Here is a 15758-nt window from a genome sequence, read left to right on the forward strand (position 1 = left end):
TAAAACTCAATCAAAAATAACTCGGGGTAAATATCGAGAGAGGAAAAATGGTAATTTTACGAAAATTTCCAAAAAAACCAATCGGGTCATTATAGGTCACCTTATATGGACTTGAAAAATCCTCCCCTCATGAGCTAGCTTTTGGGTTTAGTTAGGCCTAGGTGTCAAATCTTTACATAGTATCAAAGTCAAGTACATCCCTATTTGAGCTCTCAGTCCACGTGTCAGTTGTGTCTGGGCATGAATGGGGGTGTTAGAGTGGGTAAAGGTCCCAAGTTGATTGGGAAATGTACGAGTGGTCTCCTTATATACATTTGAGCAATCCTCTCTTCATGAGATAACTTTTGAAGTTGAGTTAGGCCCAGATGTCAAATCTTTACAAAAAAAGACACTTGTTTTTTTTGGATTTCCACATCATACGAAAGTAGAGACCCACCTAAGATGTTGAAGTATCCACTAATGTACCTGGGGAATCAATATAAGAAGCCCAATTGCTAACCGCGACCTGAGTGCTGAAAGTCCAAATTATGAAACAATATAGTGCGAGAGTATCGATCAATACTTTAAATATATTGAGTAAGTGGATATGTTAGGGTTTTGCACTGATTTTGTTACCTTATTTGAAGTTTATTTTTTCCTAAAAGAAAAGACAAAACATTACCATAAATGTTTTACTTTTCATGAAAGGAAAATATATTTTTCTTCCATATTTGGTTTATTCTTTCCTTAGAGGAAAGTCTGGAAACCTATAAATTGAAGATCACTATTCTCCAACAAAAACAACAATAGCATCCACAATGTAGTCATTTAGAAACTTTTGTTTATGGGGAGTCCTAAGCATATTTATGTTTTTCAATATTAGTTTTATATAATATGTGGGTCGCTTGACCAAACTATATTAATAATATATTTTTAGTATGATTTTATGTGTCGTCTAATTTATCGTCTTATGATTTGCAAGTGTAAGCTTCCGCATGACGCCCTAATCACTTTCGGACCCAACAAGTGGTATTAGAACACATGGTTCAATAATCCAGTGGAACGAGGTTGAAGACAGGTTCAATGTGGTTTCAAATCGATTTGCAATTAATTTGATGATAATGAAATTTTTTGTCCAACTACATGTGGAGAAGAGATTTAAACCATATTTTCAACATTTCTACTGCTGCATCTTTGAAAATAAAAATAAAATATTTTAAAACCATTTTTGACCCATATATTTTTAAACCTTATTTTTAACCATGGCAAGCAACAGTAATGAAGATTTTGTGAAGAACAAGAATATCAAACATATGAAGAAGACGAATCAAGTTTTGTCAAGAAAATCCAGCCAAAAGGGGAGATTTATTAGGGTTTTGCCCTGATTTTCTTACCTTATTTGAAGTTTATTTTTTCCTAAAAGAAACGACAAAAACATTACCATTAATGTTTTTACTTTTCATGAAAGGAAAATATATTTTTCTTACATATTTGGTTTATTCTTTCCTTAGAGGAAAGTCTAGAATCCTCTAAATTGAAGATCTTTATTCTCTAACAAAAACAACAATATCATCCACAATGTAGTTATTTAGATACTTTTGTTTATGGGGAGATTTTCTCCCAAACATATTTATGTTTTTCAATATTAGTTTTATATAATGTGTGGGTCGCTTGACCAAACTATATTAATAATATGTTTTTAGTATGCTTTTATGTGTCGTCTAATTTATCGCCTTATAATTTGTAAGTGTAAGCTTCCGCATGACGTCCTAATCACTTTCGAATATACATGATAAACATACATGTTGAATCTGAACTATTGTACTGAATAACATGAAGTGATGCAATGACTAAGTAATAAAACATGCAAATAATCAAACATATTGAAAACTAAAATAAATTGATTAAGAAGTCAGAAAGATTATAATCAGAATAAGAGAGTAGAAAGTCTAAACAAATTAATCTATAGGCCAAATTTGTACACACAAAAAAAAGTAAACTGTAAATATAATTCCTTAAGCTTGTTAACAATCTGTGTTAATGGAGTAATTTTTAACAAATCAGTTTTAGAAAATAGAAAAAACAAAAATTACTCTAACAAAATTTAGAAGAAACAAAAAAAATAAATTTCGAGCCCACGAGTTACTTACTACGTGTCTTAAGGAATTATAACCTCCTAACTGTTGCCAAGAATTTGGGTCACATCATAATAGAATGGAAAAATATTTAATAATTGTGGCATTGCAAATTAAGAATCCCAACGAACTCAAATGGTGGAGCAAAGTTACACTTACATTTTGTCTTTGAAGGAAAAACGATGCAAAGAATGCAGAGGAGAAGAAAATTTTTGTTTGTTGCCTTCAGTGTGCGGAAAAATTGAGGCGAAGCCTCAGAATTTATAGCAACTAAATTGGGCATGAACAAGTGCAGTCACAGTGATTCATCAAAAGTTGTGACGGTTCGTTTGAGAAGAAAAAACTTTGTATAAAGTATTAGGAAAAAAAAATAATTAGTGAAAATAAAATAAATATGTTTTGTCTAAAACAATTATCAAACAAATCATTTACCAAATTCGAGCGGCAATGACGCCGGCGATATGAGGAGAGACTCTCTTCTAAACTCTTTAACAGTTAGAAGAAGTGTTTCTAAAGATAAGCATAAAAGTTTTCTCATAATCTCAATGAGGAGAAATGAAACTTTTTTTTCAATTTATTTTTGTTTTTCTTTATTTTATTTTTCTCAAATTTTCAATTTACACTACATCTCGATTAAGTCTAAGGTTAATTGGCAGCCAGTGCTTAGGGGCCATTGTTGTGCATGGGAGACTACAATGCATGTCCAGTACAAGTCATAGAGGTTAAAGACTTTAATGAATTCCTGATAGATACTGGCATGCATGAGTTAAAAACAGTTGGGGGTGCATATACTTGGACAAATGGTCACAAGTGTAGCAGTTAGATAGGGCTCTAGTGAATGCTGAATGAATGATATTTATGCCAATCATGGAGGTTAATATACTCAGACCAGGGGTATCTGATCATTCATTCCCCTCTGAAGATAGCACTGGATAAGATTTTCTAAAATAAATATAAAACTTTCAGATTTTTTAACTGTATTGCAGATCATCCAAGGTTTCTACAATTGGTACAACAGGCATGGCAAGGAGGTGATAAATGGGGCATGATAGAAGTTTGGTGGAAACTAAAGAAGGTCATAAAAGCCATCAAAGTATTGAATAACACTGAATTTAGGGGAGTTAGGGACATGATTCAGACTATTAGAACTCAACTCTATCAAATACAAATTGACATGCTATATTACAATCAGGTGCAAGCTAACAAAGATCAAGAAAAGGAATTGAAACAACAACTAGAGAAATGAAGTTTAATTGAGGAGAGTGTTAAGAGGCAGAAGTCCAGGGTACAGTGGTTGAACCTAGGAAATGCAAACACAAGCTATTTCTTTACTCACATGAAGAACAGACTAGCACAAAATACTATAACTAGTCTTACAACTGCTGCAGGAATATTTGTACATTCTTAGGAGGCAATTGGAAAGGAGGCTATTACCTTTTAGCAAGCACTGATTGGTTAGATTACCTCTTGTCTGCCAAGTGTGGATATGCAAATAATGAAGCCAGGTGTAAGGCTCAATAGAGAACAAAAGTTATGGTTAGCAGCTCCAGTTACAAGAGAGGAAGTGAAATCATCTTTGCAGGGGATTAATGATCAAAAAGCTCCAGGGAAGGATGGACTCAATGCTATATTTTTCAAGAAAGCATGATTAGTGGTGGGAGAGGTGATAAATGCAGTCCTAGAATTCTTTAATACAAGGATAATGTACCAGGCAATTAACTTCACGAATGTAACATTTATACCTAAGGTACAACATCCAACTAAGATCAGTAAATATAGACCTATATCATGCTGCTCAACAATGTACAAAAGCATTGCTAAGATAAACACTACAAAGGTTAGAACTTGTCATGGAGAAAATAATGCAGTCAAACCAGTCAACTTTTGTATCAGTCATGAGCTGATTAAGGGCATGGTAGGCAAAGAATTTCCAGGAGATGCATGGTGAAAGTGGATATGAAGAAAGCCTATGATTCCTTGGAGTGGATATTCTTGGAACAAATACTGGGCGAGATTCAAATACCAGCTAAAGTCATACAGTGTATTATGCAATGTGTCACAACAATTACTTATTATATCTAAGATAAATGGGCATAAGACATCCCCTTTCAAGGCAAAGAGGAGAGTAAGACAAGGAGACCCTATGTTTCTTTACCTATTTGTATAGCCATGGTTTACTTGACAAGAATCTTAAAGACCTTGCAGACAAATCCTGAGTTTCACTACCATCCTAGATGCAAAAGGCAGAGAATAGTGCAATTAAGCTTTGTTGATGATCTACTGATGTTCTGTAAAGGTGACTTAAAATCAGTAAAGTGTCTAAATAAGTGTTAATGATGTTCTCAAAAGCTTCAGGCCTAGTTGCAAATGTAGACAAGAGTAGTGTGTATTTTGGAGGAGTTAAACAACAATATCAAGAGGAGATATCGCATGAGCTACAATATGTGAAAGGGGAGCTGCCATTAAGGCACCGTGAAATGCCATTGCGTACAAAAAGGATAACCATTGAACAATACAAACCTCTACTAGATAGGATGCTCAATAGAATTACAAGCTATACAGCAAATTTTTTATCTTATGCATGTAGAGCCCAACTCATCAAAAGTGTGTTGTATGCAATCCAAATGTTTTGGTCTCAAATTTTTGCTCTTCCAAAGAAAATAATTCAAGCAGTGGAGACTATATGCAGAAGATTTTTGTGGACAGAAAACACTGAGATCTCAAAGAAAGCCTTAATTGAATGGGACAAGCTATGTTGGCCTAAAGCAAGTGGTTATTCATCATGTAGCTTGCAGTAAAGGAAAGACTTGCAACAAAGGATAGATTACCAAAATGGGGAGTAATACATGCCCTAACATGTTCTCTATGTCAGCTAATTAATGAAGACCTTGATCATATTTTCTTTCAATGTGTATATTCAACAGAGGTGTGGAGAAGCATACTACAATGGCAAGAAATAAGAAGGATGTAATGAATTGGACAAATGAGGTACAATGGGCAGTGCAGTACATGAAAGGATAAAAGCATCAGGGTTCTCGTGTACATAATGGCAATGGCAAATACAGCTTATCATATATGGTTGGAGCGCAATGCTAGAATATTTAAACAACAACAACCAGCAAGTTATTTGATCAGACATATAATACAAGAGACCCATGGGCGAGGCAGTAGGTATCCTAGAATAGCTACTAGATTACGAACATTGAATACCTAACCATAGAAAATAACTAGCAGTTATGAGATATTGGTTTAGCAAGGATGGAGCTTATGTCCATGTCGGTTAATTTCTTTGTTTTGTAAAGTTTACTTGGTAAATAAAATGTTTACTTACCAATTTTTTTTTTATACTTATACAATGTTAAGTGGTTTGTTGCTTTTTTAAATATATATTAAGTATTGATATTCATTAATTAGCTTAATGATTATATTAGCTTGAAGTTGTTGTTTTATCTTAAAATTTAGAATCTCCAAACTTAGTGTGCCTCTTATTTCACTCTAAGAAACACCCCAACCCCCAACACTTCATACGTACTCCTAGTTTTTATGATTAAGAAAATACCAAAATTAAATTAGAAAAGAGAAAAACAATTAGAAAGTTTTTATTTAGTTATTTTTACTTAAAAAAGAGCACTTCCCTTCATATCAGACTCGAATCGAAAAGTGAATCAAATCGTAAGATCGAAAAAAATCTGATTAATGGTTTGGTTTGATTTGATTTGATATTGAAAAAAATCCGATTATACTTGGGTTGGTTGGGTTTTAACTAAAAAGGTCAACTCGTGTCACGACCCAAACCGTCGTGATTGGCACCCACACTAACCCTCCGGTAGGAGAACCATTACTACAACCCAACTAAACAACTTAACGGAAAATTAAACATTTAAAGATACAGAAGCAGGTTTAAATGTCTAAAGAAAAATGGAGTTCCCATAAATTCCAAAAGTTTAACAAAATAGTTACTAAAACATTTGCGGAAAACAACCAGAGGCGTATCTAAGGGAGGGTCACCGGGTTCACGTGAACCCATGGTCCCCTCCCGAGATCATATATAGTAGTGTTATATTTTTAAAAAATATTGAAATATAGATGTGTGAACCCACACTTGAAGTATCACATAATGCGATTATGACTGGGTGCACCTCTCTCCGCGAGGTTAGAAATTTGAATTTTATATTTGTCTTGTTTTATTTTCTTTCTAAAATTAGATAACACTTCTCTAAGTGGTAATTGCTATATATATATATATATTATATATATATAATTTTAAAATTTTAACGGTTTTCAGTAAATTAAAACCAAATGTCGAACCGATCAAATTTATATCATAAATCAACTTTTTTATAACAGTGCACCCATCATCTCAAAATTCTGGATACGCCTCTGAAAACAACCCTTAGAAATTGAAAGTCAATGTACCAAAACTCTAATAACGACAAGTCTAAGAACAAGGGGTACAACGCCGAAAGCTAAAACATAACAATAACTAAAGAACTAGTCTAAGTCCGAAGAAAATGGACTAAACAGAATGAGAACTCATGGCAGCCTAGAAGAACTGACTCACCCTTAAATTCGGTCTTGATCAACGATCTCCTAAATGAGGTCTGTCAATAGCCGCCTGAAGATGTCTTGTACTCAACAAAAAAAAGAGCAAGTGCAGTATCAGTACACAACCACATTGTACTGGTAGGATCACGCGGCTACTCCCACAAGCACAATATATAACGATCAATCACAACATAGTAAGCGCACACATAAAAAACACAGATCAGCTATTATTTCAAAGCAACATACAATCTTTCATTATCAATGACAAGTAGACATAATCATAACAATCACGAGTAGTTCTCTCATGAAATCCATACCCAAACTGTTAGTGTGTCGAAACGTGACACCCGATCCAATAAACCTGTGTCGGGACGTGACACCCAATCCAATATATGTGTCGAAACGTGACACCTGATCCAGTCAGCACAACCACAATCACAATCACACCCATAATCAACAATGATCATAGTCCTACAATCAAGAAATGGTTTCATGACATGTAATTATTCATATACATATACTTATTTGCATTAGTTTTGATTCAGATTTCCCTATTCACATACATGCATGCATACAACAAGGCAATTAACCGACATACATCACACAAATAGGAAATCAAACCATCACCTACCTCGAAATCAACTTGAATCCTCCTAAGATACTTGAATATTCTCTTTCCGAATTCTTTCAGCTTGTTCGTGGTCTAACAACAACAAATTAATGCAAGGATCAATAAACGAGGCCTAACTACCCGAATTACAATCGACATTATCAACCCTAGGCCAAACCCAAGATCCCAATACCCAACTTAGAGCTTTTTCCACCATTAGTTTCAGGTCAAAATCCTCCCCCAATGATAATTACCCATGAATCTAAGTTCTACGGATCGAAAAACGAATTAGGGGAGTAATATCATTACCTTTAGCACCAAAAGTCGTGAAAAATTGTCAAGAACTCATCTTGGATCGTCTCCTAACTCTTAATAACGAAGTTTGCAGAAAAATAATGAAATTGAGGTTTTTCCACTTAAGTCGCGACTGGCCCGCTACAGCGGACCCCAACCCGCTACAACGACCCCGCCCTGGCAGCTTCAAGGAAACAGAACCTCAAAATTTGAATTCCAAGCCCCCATTTCACAACACACCTTCCACCCTTGACGTTCAAAAACTACCCTTTCACGCCAAGATCAGTTTTGGAAGTTCTACTCGCCCGAATTCGATTCTGTAAAGTCGTACAAGCTCCTTAACGTCTTAGCTATCCACTCATTTGATCAAAATCATAAATAGATTCTCTGTTCATTACCAAATTTTTCTAGACCTTACCTGACTCAGATTTCGTCCGAATCTTAACCAGACTACAAATTTTCAAGTTACTACAAAAAGTTTTTCTGGCCCCAATTCTTTCCCCGTTAGCTTTTCTATAACAACGGAAACAGGTCGTTACAACCCTAGACCAAACCAACCCTATATTATATATATAATCTTTAAAATTTATTTTATACATAAAAGTATTACTTTTATATAATTTCTAAATATTACTTATACTTTTCATAATTTTTATCTTTTAACATTTTTTTTAAAGATTTTTGAGACTTAGAATTTTAAAGGTTATAGTCAATAGATATTAGGAACTCTAATAAAGTTCAATTCAAAATCAAAGCAATACTAATGCTAACAAAAAAAATTAATTCAACACTAAGAATGACAATAATGTTGAATATCTGTTCTATAGTTTTACATTGGTTTATACATTTAAAATAAATAACCTAATTTAAAATTTTCTTTAATATTTAATCATGTAACTAATACTTATTAGACTTATTTTAACATGATTTAGTATTTTTAAATTATGATTATTTTCATTATGACTTATTAATTTGCAATATTTATTTTATACGATTTCATTATTATTTTTGGTTGAATATTGTAGTGTCATCACTCATCTCATTTTTTGTGTTATTTTTTTTTTTAAGAAACACCTTAGATAGTTGTATTTTGGTTGGACTAAAGAAATATTTGAAGCACAAGTTAATTATATGTTTCTACTTTCTATGAATACTTTACCAAAAAAATCCGAGGTTTATTAGTTTGGTTTGATTTATAAATTTAAAAATTTGACACAAATAGTTTGGTTTGATATTTGAAAAACCTGAACCAACCCAAAATATCAGAGGTTGAAAAACTCAAAAAAATCCGAGTGTTATTATTCAACACAAATAATTTGGTTTGATATTTGAAAAATCCGAACCAATCTGGTCTTGTACACTCCTATATTTCAGAGTGAAACTAGCTAAGAGGCTTTGAGGTATATTTATCATCAATTTTAAGTAAATATTTTTTAGTAAAATTATATTTTACTCTTCAACCAACATCCAAAAATAAATAAAATTTGAGAATAACTAATATTCTTTAAAAAGAAGTATTTTGTGTTGGTACTAAACGCACCGGCCATGATTATTTTTCGTTAATTATTGCATAATTCGTGGGTATTTACTATTTGATGATGTTGATTCGAAAAAGCATATTTGATTGAAAGTTGATTAGAAAGAATAATCCAAACAATAGAGTCATAATCATCGTACCCCTAAGATGCATGAACCTTAGTGCATCGTCACCTACAATCTAAGTGGGACCTTTATTTGATTAAAGTTACATCTAATCCTTCACTTTAAAATATAATTTCTGATTTTTTTTTTCTTTTTAAATAAATTGGGGGTGGTAATGGGAAATGAAAGAGGGGATTACAGTGTGAGGATCGAACCCTCACAAAAAAGGTGGGAGTTCAGATAACTAACCACTAAGCTATTAAGTTAGGTTTGACTCAAAATTCTCAAATATTCTTGATAAATTATTTTTGAATGAAGATTTGGGTGAAGTTTCACTATGTATTTGATTTTGGGAAAAATATTTGATTATTTCAAAAAAGATGATTTATACTAATAAGTTTTAAAAATTGTTTAAAACTCCTTTAAGTTTATATTGTCATTTTATAATAAATGTGTTCCGTTAAAAAATAATCTTATAACATAATTAATTAACAATCAACAACAACAAAATAACAATATGGGCAAGAGCAATACATCAATCAGATACTCAAACTTGTCACCAATTCAGAATGAATTATAACACATTAGAAACAAATCGTTCTTTTTTTTGCCACGTTCTGTATAGATAGCAAATATAAATATTTATTAGTTATTAATGGAATAATTTGGTAGATAAATATTAGTTGAAATTAATAAATGATGGATATTTTTTATAAATATAAGAGTTTGGGGTATTTTTTTTATTTTTTTTAAATTCTCAAATATTAGAACTTAGCCTAAATGTCAGTTTTTTCTAGTATTTGGTGTGGGGATCGAGCCCTCACCAAGAAGGTGAGAGTTCAGATAACTAATCACTAAGTTACTAAGCTAGCTTTGATCCCGAATTCTCAAATATTCTTGGCAAATCATTTGGGTGAAGATTTGATGAAGTTTCACTATGTATTTGGCTATAAATTTTGGGAGAAATATTTGACTATTTCAAAAAATATGATTTATACTCGTAAGTTCTAAAAATTATTTAAAACACCTTTAAGTTTGTATTGTCATTTTATAACAAACATGTTCCGTTAAAAAAATAACCTTATAACATAATTAATAACATTCAACATAAACAAAATAATAATATGGGCCAGAGTAATACATCAATCGTATACTCAAACTTGTCACTGATTCAAGATGAATTATAACCCATTAGAAACAAATCGTTCTTTTTGCCATGTTCCATATAGGCAACAAAGATAAATATTTATTAGTTATTAATGCAATAATTTTGTAGATAAATATTAGTTGGAATTAATAAATGATAGGCATTTTTTTTATAAAATATAAGAATTTGAGGTAAAAAATTTTCTTTTTTAAATTTTCAAATATTATAACTTGACCCAAATATCATTTTTTTTCCTAGTATTTGAAAGCGTTGGATATTTGACAAATATATTTGTCAAGTAACAAAAAATTATATGATCAAACACCACTTTTCAAGTTTTTTTCTAAATTTTTGCCAAATATATTTGGGGCCAAACAGATCCAAGATTCCCGATAGTAAATTAGATGCCTTCTCAAACCATATTTGGCCTACACAGAAAAATACCAAATTTAGGCACTTCAACAAATATCATCGTACATATGAGTGTGTAGTCTCTTTTCCCTTTTGTTTAGTTTCTTTTCTAAAAGTTAATATCTCAAAAGGTCACTCAACTATGACAATATATGTTGCAAAGTCATTAAACTTTATTTTATATCAATAAATCACTCAACTTTGGACTTTTATCTTGCAAAATCACTCCACCAAATTTAACATTAACAAATCCAACATGGCAAAATAAATTAATTCTTTATATTACATAAACATGAAACCACAAATAAATAAAATTAAAGAAAATCTATTTCTTATACCCAACGCACCCACAAATTATATAACAGATTCAGATAGATGAGTAAATATTTAACGAGCATTTTAGCAGGAAATTAAACTCTAAAAACTATGTGTATGTTATTAATAAGAGAAAAATAATTACAAAAGTAATAATAAAAAAGTTGGACTAGTAAAAGAACATCACAGTAACGTTAAAAATATTCTAAAATCTAATATCAAATAAGTAACTTATTGATTAAACAATGTCAACGAAAAAGAAATAAATATTGCACGCATCTGAAATTTGTAAAATTTGTTTAATACTGTATGATACTCATACGTGTTTCTAAAATACATTTATATTATTTAACCACAGTTAATCATAAAAAAAAGAAGAAGCTAAAAATGGCAGATCTCTTGCAAAAATGCTCACTGAAAATATTTACTTACCAATCTAGCTAAATCATGTATTCTAATTTGCAGATGGGTGGGTGGTGTAAAAGAAATAATTTTCTTTAATTTTTTGTTTATTTGTGGAATTCATATATTTTTGAGTAAATTTTAGATTTAGCAAACATAAAAATCATATTTGTATGTTATAGTTATAGTTTGTATAATTGCGCTCCATAGCAAACTTTATATTTGCTATGACTATTAATTTGTATATTTCGGTATACATAGACATAAAAATTTGTATTTATATATTTTGGTATACAAACTAAAACATAGTAATTGTATATAAACAAAATTACTACATATGTACAACACATATGTATACCGAATATACAAATAGACCCATATGTGTTGTATACAAATTAATTGCAGGACCCATTTGTATACCGAAATATACAAATAGACTCATATTTGTATATTTCAGCATACAAATGGGTCCTGCAATTAATTTTTATGCAACACATATGGGTCTATTTGTATATTTCGGTATACAAATGGGATGACAAAAAAACATGGAATGTTTGCTGTGAATTACAAATAAAAGAAACTATGGCTATAGCATTTAATTTGAATTAATATTTTGTTATTTCATACAATTTTTCCTATATTTTATAGTGGAACTTTCGCATATACCCACTCAAAAATAGTCTAATTACTCTCCATAGCTATAGTTTGATAATTACAATTTGTCGCTACATGTTAAAGGGAGGCGAGAGGCGAGCAAGATTGGGAGAGGGAGAGGGAGGACAGAGGTGAATTGTATATGTATATCGGTTAGATAATTGTATATTATACATATGCATTTGTATATATGGCAAGCGAGATTGAGAAAGGGATGAGAGATGCGAGCGAGAGAGGTGAATTGTATATGTATATAGGTTAGATAATTGTATATTATACATATGCATTTGTATATATGATATTGGGAGAGGGAGGAGAGAGGCGAGCGAGAGAGGAAAGAGGGTGGGAGAGAGGTGAATTGTATATGTATATAGGTTAGATAATTGTATATTATACATATGCATTTGTATATATGATAAGCGAGATTGGGAGAGGGAGGAGATAGGCGAGTGAGATTGGGAGAGTGAGGAGAGAGGCCAGCGAGATTGGGAGAGGGAGGAGAGAGGCGAGCGAGAGAGGATAACAATTTGTATAATTCACATCTCATTGTACAATTCGCGGCTACGTTTGTAGAATTCGCGTGTTTTTATATAATTGAGTAATATAAAATCTGAAATTATACAAATATGATCAAACTTGAAATAACAAATTGATACAAACATAAACATATGAACTTTAAACAGTTATACAAAATATATTATACAAATTACATTATATAAATTAATTAACAAAATCCGAAAACTACACGTTTATACAAATTTTAAAAGGTTATACACAAAAAGATTGAATGTATATGGTGACAAATCTGAAAAACAAAAGGAAATCATCGTCATATACAAATATAAACCATCGTATACAAATATAAATCAAAAGAAGATTGATAGTTGCGAATTATACAAATGTGGCTAATTATACAACTCAAAGTCAGCCCATGTAATTAATAGTTAATGTTAGTCATGAGAGGTAATTATAACAAACTATAGCTATGATAAGTAATAAAGTAATATAATTTTGCTTAACCGCGTAATTTTTCCTTTGATATTAAATGACATAGACAAATAACTTATTTAGCAATTTTTTTTAATGATTAGTTTGGTTGAGTGATTTTGGAAGAAAAAAGTTCAAAATTGAGTGATTTTATTGATATAAAATAAAGTTTATTGACTTTACAATATAAATTTCGATAGTTGAGTGACGTTTTGAGATATTAATTCCCTTTTTGACAACTTGACAATTTGCCAATTCTCTTTATATATAAAAAAGGATTAATTATTTCATCAAAGCAATGATGCCAATTGATGAATCATCATACATTTACTGGACTATCACGGCACAAATATTTTACTGGTTGACAACACTGACAATTATAAGCTCGATTTGATTCTTATAAACAAAAATATTGCAAAATTTATTTTTCATACTTTCAATTAGACATTCATATTTGAAATTTAGCATTTCACTAATGATTAAGGTGCTCATGGTTTGGTTTGGATCGGTTATTGATTAAAACTAAAACTAAATCAATCCAGTCGATTTTTTAAATTTCTAAAATCAAACCAAATCCAACGAAAAAAAATAACCGTCGATTTGGTTCAGTTTTTCTGGTTTTTTCGGTTGAAAAGTAATAATTTTTTTGAGGACGTATGTATCTCGATAGACACAAACACCTAGTACATGAACAATCCACAAAAAAGCCATCGTTGATTCAATTAAACAATTAAGCAATACTAGAGTTATCATTACACAAACAAAATAATTCAATTCAGAGAAAGTGTGACTATTTTATGTGAAGTAGGGTAGGTAAAAACTAAAATAGATTTTGATGGACTTGGACTTAGGATTGCTATATTTAGGCTAAAGTGTTTGGCTTAAGAAAATGGTAAAGTTAAGACTTAAGTTAATTAAAATTTAACAAATATTTTATTTTATTTATGAATAATATATAAATAATTATAAAATTTATATATCTAATTTATCGGTTCGATTTGGTTATTTTTTTGTAAAACCAAAACCAAACCAAATAGAATCGGTTTTCAAAATTTAAAACCAAACCCAACCTAATCAAACCAAATATCAATTTTTTAATCGGTTTGATTTGAATTACGGTTCAATTTGATTTTTTAACCATAACCATGAACAACCCTACTAATGATGATTATCATAAATATTTTGATATTTTACATTTCATTCTTACAAAAAATTTATTACACAATAATTGAGTATATGTATGCTACAAAAGAGTAATTTTATAAAGAATATACTACCGAATGACTTTGTTGTTATAGGTAGAATGTTGTTACAAAAAAATGAAATATAATTAATATGAATAATTGGTTCTAGATAAAATTAGATGTTACTGTCACGATCCGAGTCTACACCTTGGACGTGGCCGGCACTCGAAGACCATTGTTGATCCCCAAGCGAACCCTCATCCTGACTGACTACAAGCAGAAGACTAACTCAAGCATGCAAAAACTTAAAAATTGAATAAATTCATGAAACTTACAAATCTTTAACTCAAAAGAAAACTCTGAATAATATAATATATATTCAACTCGCCCCAAAATGGGCAACTTAAGTCTTTAAAACATTTAACAAAATAAATGAACAAACTTTTGAAACTCTACTGTCTATCTATGAAACCTCTAACTGAAAAAGATGGAAGTCGGGACAAGACCCACGACCTACTAACAACTGATATAACAGAAAGTAAAAGTGGAACCCTCCAGAAGCAAGGAGCCTCACCATAGCAAACTCGAACTCCATATGGTATCAACGGAGCTCCTATTGATAATCCTAAATACCTGGATCCGCATCATGAAAAGATGCAAGCCAAATGGCTCAGTACGTGGAATGTACGAGCATGTAAGGGGAATTCTAAAGTATAACATAAGCTTGAACTTGATAAATAGGGTAACATACTTACCTCTTCTCAGACTTACTCAACTCAAGGAATAATCAAGGATACTCAAACTTACTCAACTCAGACGTACTCAAGGATAAGATACTCAATTCAGTAATAAGGTTCTCAACTCAGTGAAACTCAACAATAAGGTACTTGACACAATGAAGCACAAATCAACTCAAGATACTCAACTCGAAGGTACTCAACTCGAAATACTTAACTCATGCTACTCAAGGATAAAACAATAGTAAAAGATGCAATATATATGGAAAGCTGTAAAATTGTAGATAGCAACTCAATGTATTGAAAAACTACAATAATACTCAATGTGTATATAAAAATATAATATAACTTTGTGGGAGTTTCTCTAACCGACAACCACCACTATGAGCCTAAGTGATGATACATTGTCTTGCCCACGCTGTCAGAACTGTCCTATACTTTGCCGTCATAACTCATATAGAACGCCTTAACTAAGTTGATCCACTAGTCTATGCTAAAAGCACTTAAGGAATCATCTAAAAAGTATGATCCTTTACTACCTATGATGGCTACATAGTTTATGGAGACGTGAGTTATCTGAACTCAAACTCGTCCCCACATTGGTGCTCAATACTACTCCTAAAATACTCAGATTATATGGTTAAAAACATAAAAAAAAATTATTTGAGATAATTACTCAAAAATCTTTCTCTTAAAAGAGATGGTACTCAAACTGCT

This window comes from Solanum tuberosum, unplaced genomic scaffold, assembly GCF_000226075.1.
Source record: "Solanum tuberosum cultivar DM 1-3 516 R44 unplaced genomic scaffold, SolTub_3.0 scf00171, whole genome shotgun sequence".
Lineage (NCBI taxonomy): Eukaryota > Viridiplantae > Streptophyta > Magnoliopsida > Solanales > Solanaceae > Solanum > Solanum tuberosum.